The following is a 6,000-nucleotide window of genomic DNA, read 5'->3' as shown; positions in this document are numbered from 1 at the left end:
AAGTGGGCATTTTGTACTGCCCAGCTAAGTTCCCTCTAAGCCACGCAGCAGCCTATTAAGTGCTGCACAGATGCTCAGGGCTGTGGCGGGGAGAGATGCCTCTCTCCCAGCCCTGAACCTGCCACGACAGGGAGAGATGCCTCTCCCCGCCAGCCCCAGCCCAGCCCCGGACCTGCCGCAGACGGGGGAGAGCCTCTCCTTCCCCAGCCCAGCCCCAGACCTGCGGAGGCCGGGGAAGAGGCGCCCCTCCCCCGGCCCCAATCCTGGACCTGCCGCAGCCAGGGGAGAGGCATCACACATCACCTCCATATTGGTGCACATAACAACATTCATTCAGCACATGAGTGGGAAAAATTAGAAGGAACACTGCTGCCCAGGCCAGGTCTTTCCTTCTGCATAGTACAAGCTCATAGAAAGTCTGTCATTTCATTAATAGAAAATAATATGCACACACCCTGTTATCGGAATTTGAGGTTTCAAACACTTCAATCCGAATACACACTGGTTTAGACAAAACAACAGAACAAGTTTATTAACTACAGAAAGATAGCTTTTAAGTGATTACAAGTAATGAGGCATAAAAGTCAGAATTGGTTACAAAGAAATAAAGGGTAAAAATGCAGACTAATACCTAATTTAACAAGCGAATTGAATTCAAAGCAAAGGTTTTTCTCACCACATGCTTTTCCTGGCTGAGCTTCTTCAGCCAGGACCACTCCCCCAGTTCACTGATGCTTCCTTTGTCTTTCAAACTTTGTTGATGCAATGAGTAGAGATGAGGGGAGAGAGGTGATTTGTGTCTTCCATTCTCATTTTGATCTCTTTCCCTCTTCTTCAAGAGCCATCTCCAGCTGGGATTCAGGTGACAGCCAGTCTGCTTACACAGAACCCCTCAGCTGTTCCATTGCCAACATGTCAATTTCTCACTCCCATCCTTCTTTCTGCTAAAGAATGGCTGCTTACCCAGGTGGTAGCACATCTGATTATGTTGACACCTGGCTGAGCTGCTGGCCAACCGTTTGTCTGTGAGGAACTGGTTTAGGCTGCTTTTCTAAACTTGGAACATGTCTCAGCAATGTCATACAGTAAAAGCTTATAACTTTACGTACAATGTTGCTACACACATTTTACCAGGACAATAATGTTCAGTAGATTATGATTTTTCGAATGATTCCTCACAAGGCATACTTTGTATAACATTTATCATAGTTTTGTAAAAGTGGTGATCATAAGGGTACAGTCTGTCACGATGATTGAGGGCACTTCTCAGCTACCAACACTTTACAACAAAAGATACTTAATATTAAGGCCTGAGTGTTTGTCTGAAAAAGTATCATAACACAAAGATTTAAAATCATATATGTTTTTACCACCCATGACAAAGCATTGTCTGTCTAAATCACTTGGGAGCTTTTTGAAAATCCCACTCAAAGACCTGAAAGAATAGACCAGGTATTGGCAATGTTTGGCACACGGCCCGTCAGGGAAATCTGCTGGCGGGCTGGGATGGTTTGTTTACCTGCAGCATCGTGGTTCACTGTTCCAGGCCAATGGGGACTGCAGGAAGTGGCGGTCAGCACATCCCTCAGCCCATGCCGCTTCCTGCAGCCCCCATTGGCCTGGAACGGCGAACCGTGGCCGGTGGGAGCTGTGATTGGCCGAACCTGCAGGTAAACAAACTGTCCAGGCCCGCCAGTGGATTTCCCTGACGGGTTGCACGCCGAAGGTTGCCGATCCCTGGAGTAGACTGTACACCAGGGTTGAATCATAGAATATCAGGGTTGGAAGGGACCTCAGGAGGTCATCTAGTCCAACCCCCTGCTCAAAGGGGGACCAATCCCCAATTTTTACCCCAGATCCCTAAATGGCCCCCTCAAGGATTGAACTCACAACCCTAGGTTTAGTAGGCTAATGCTCAAACCACTGAGAGATCCATCCCTCTGAGAGAGGGTCAATCACCATACCCCACAACCAGCGCAGGGGTTCTTCACAAGAAATCCATTCCATTCAGATTTCCTATTACTGTAGCCGCCTTCTCAGCAACAGAATGTTTATCAAGCTAGAATTCCAAAGCTGAGCTTGAAAACATTAGTGAGCAAGGGGTTTGTCTAAAGAGCAGTGCAGATGTGCAGGAGTTAATTTGCTTGCCCGCCCACTGGCTGAAAACAGTATGTGTGAAGACATGAGTCCAGGGCTAATTCTGCCCTACAGCACTGAGATCTTGGCTTTTATTCCTTTGGAAGAGGACTGTCACCAGAGCAGCATAGCCTGGAGATTCCCGCCCCCCACCCCTCCTTTGCATAGCCTCCCCAGCTAAGCCACAGTTGAAAATTAACCCGAGAGTTAGCCATTTGTAAACCCAGCTGACAGGAAATTGTTGGCTTTGTGCTGAAGAAGTCATTACCTTAAGCTTTATTGCTGTGTGCGGAGTTTACTTATGACAAAGTAAATGTGCAGAGATGTCTGTAAAGAGTGCTGGGATATTGTAGTGTTAACAGCTCCATGGTAAGCCATCAATCAGCAAAACAGTATGTAAGAAAGCATTAAAAGCTGCTGTTGTAAACACACGCGCACAGATCAGTCACTTGCTGGCGTGCAAACCGCACACCCTCTTTGACAGCACGGCAAAGCTGCAGATTGTTGTATAATTAGTTCCCTGGTCTGACGTGTTGAGAAACGAGCACTTTGCGTATGTTTCTACATCAATGAGTGATGCATGCCTGGAAGTGTGGGGAAGACATCATTAAGGATATGCTGGACCTGTAGAGTTGTGGACTGTGGGCTGGATTCTGTCCTCACGTCTGGCACAGTAGTTAATTGGCATAATGCCACCGAAGTCAATGGAGCGTCAAACTGATTTGCACCAGCTGAGGATCTGGCCCACTGCCTTGCTTGATTTCCACAGGAGTAAGGCCCTGTCTAAACACAAAAGCTGTACCACTTTACCTAAACTGGCATAGTTAAACAATGCAACCTCCCGCAGGGTGCACACAGTTATACCAGTATAAATGTGCTTCTACCTGTATAGCTTATTCCCCTATGGGAATAAGAAACCTTTATACCGCTATAATTGTGTCTACACTAGAGGTTGTACGGGTATAAGTATTTCAATCAAAAGTCACACCCCTCACAGAAATAGTTGTCCTGCTCCTAAATCAGGCCAAAGTGAAATGAAAATCAGGCCGCTGTATTTCTACCTTATTGAAGTTCTGTACAAAAGAGAAATGAGTTGAAAAACACTGAGTTAAGACTATTGACACTTGTACCCTGTAGTTTCATGTCTTGGGCCCAATCCTCCAATGTCTGGCACCTTCTATTGCCATTGAGCTGCGCAAAGCAGGTGTAAAATGTTACTTCTGGCATAAGTGACTATACAAGGTGCAAGGTGCTGGAGAGTCAGGTCCCTTGTAGTTATAAGTTAACAGTGGGGAAAAACTCTGCCCTAGTTCCCTTCCAGTTCAGACCAACAGCGCTTCGCTCTGAAGCTTTTGAGACAGCTGGGGATCTGATGGCCATTTATCTTGACACCAGCTACTGGCCTCCCTTTGCTTGAATAACTAGTTTCGGGGAGCAATACACATCACCTTCCTTTCTACGTCATGTATTGCCTTTTATTCAGTCCTCAAAGGCTTTTGATCTTGTTCTGATCCCACCCAGCTAACCTGAAAAAATCTGGGAGATAAAAGCCCCAGGTTTCCAGCAGAGTGATGTGTAATTCAGCAGAACAAAGAGGGTTCAGGTTTCCAATTAGAAATCTCATTGAACACAGAGGTAAAAAAAAAAAAATGCCGTGTTGGATCAGACCAATGATCCATCTGGGGGGTCTACACTGCAAATTAAGGTGTAATTGTAGCGCCGGTAGGCATACCCCTGCTAGCTTTAATCTAGCCAGGGAGGGTAGCAGTAATCGTGAAGATGTGGTGACACGGGCTTAAGCCTGGGCTAGCCACTCGAGTGTGTACGCAGGTTCCCTAGCCTGTGCCATCACATCTACACAGCTAGAGCTGCCCACATAAAGGAAAGCTAGCCTACCCATGCTATAAGCACACATTAATAGGTGCTGTAAATGTTCCCCTAGTGTTATCCTCTGCCTCTGGCAATGGCTTCGGAGGTGGGCAGACTAGGTAATCATAATGGTCCCTTCTGGCCTTAAAGTCTCTGGAAAAAAAAAACCCTATGATGTTAAAAACCCCGTAGATTGTTTATCCCCTGGGAAAAAAGTTTTTCACTTCCATTGAGGCACCTAAGTCAAGGCTAGGTTTTCAAAAGGGCTCAGCACCCAACATCTGCCAGATCTTCAAAACACTCCATCTCCCTGTCTGTGCCCAATGTGCTACGTTCTCTGGCTCTTATGTAGGTGGCTAAATGGCAGCTGAGCTCTGTTGAAAAGATAGCCACTATGGGAAGGATAAGCTATTTTTATCTTTGGAAGTGGGAGATACGACGCTTGCTTTCTTTCTTACTTGGGGGCTCCTCCCTGTCAGTCAAAATCCCACTTCACCCTCAATTACAATTGCTAATAATGTTTATTATCAAGAGACAGTAATACATTGTTATGCAATACAATGAATGCAGCACAGCAGAACACAGAAAAAAATGTAAGGTGGCATGTCTCCTTGCAACAGAACTACTTCATGGATGGGTGAGTTTCCAGGAGAGGAGATGAGGGGGGTGCTAAACATTAGCTGCAAGGCTGTTCCAGACACACAGTACAGCGTGAAAAAAGGGCACAGAGGTAAGATGGAGAAAGGGGACATCAGGAGAGATGCTTGGGCAGGCAGAAGACTGTGAAGTGGGTACAGAAGCAGATAAGATAAGAGTTGCCCTCCTTAACAATGTGTATCAGCATTGACTCAGAGACTCCACCTCGAGGGTTGAGCAGCTGACAACCTCCACATCCAGTCAATCCGGAATCCTTCTGATGAGCCTGCCAACTAGGGTCTTGTCATGAGGTGAACACTGCCCACTAAGAACTGGACAGGAACGCTGACTCATTCCACATCTCAGATCCAACAGCCATCAGACGGTAACAAGGTTCAGTCCCTTTTAATGTGGGATGAATTGACCCCCAGGATTTAGCTGGGGAAGCTCCTCTGAGTCATTTAGTCCCTGGGCTGGCTCCCACCTGATAGTGGTGACAACGGAGCAGTTACACAGGAGACCACCCTGTTACGAAGTTATTATTTATACCCCACAACAAACAGGCATGATGCTTTACAGAGCACAATACAAAGCCAGGCTGCCACAGTGAGGAATTTACTATAGGGAAAACCAATCACACCAGAAGGAAGCCAACTGTGGTTTCAGTCTGTGTGTTTCATCAGCCTTCGTCCCTAGCAAATGCATGCACTTGCCTGCCATCCCTGCTTTTCTGGAATATATAATGTATAATTTCCTTTCTCCAGTAGAGAGTTCAGCTGTGATACTTACTCAAGCACTCAGAAACTCATCTGGCATAGCTGCCAAGCTGCTCACAAAGGTTGTTGCATCTAATTCAACGGCTCCGAGTCCCAGCTGTTCCACACTCTGAGTGAGCCGCTTGCTGTCCGACAACCTTTATCCTTCACTGAGGCTCCAGTCTCTGAGGGGAGAAAAATTATTTCCTCCCAAAGCTCCTCACACCGCTCAGAGTCCCTTCTACACCTCTGCGTCCTTCCATGTTCATGTCCTTCTCATTGACTTTGAGGGACTTTTCTTCAGGCCCCCTAAAGATTTTAGACAGGCCCCTCTCCCTGCTTCTTCCCCAATGCACACACCAAGTACCCTGTTTCCCCGAAAATAAGACATCCTCCGAAAATAAGGCCTACTTACAGTTTTGCCTCTCGTTGTAATATAAGGCATCCCCCCGATAATAAGACCTCCCCGATAATAAGGCATCCACCGATAATAAGGCATTTTTCATTTCTGAAAAATAAGACATCCCCTGAAAATAAGACCTAGCGCATCTTTGGGAGCAAAAATTAATATAAGACACTGTCTTATTTTCGGGGAAACAGGGTA

The sequence above is a fragment of the Trachemys scripta genome, chromosome 15 (assembly GCF_013100865.1).
Source record: "Trachemys scripta elegans isolate TJP31775 chromosome 15, CAS_Tse_1.0, whole genome shotgun sequence".
NCBI lineage: Eukaryota > Metazoa > Chordata > Testudines > Emydidae > Trachemys > Trachemys scripta.
Note: the sequence above shows the minus strand (reverse complement) of the source record.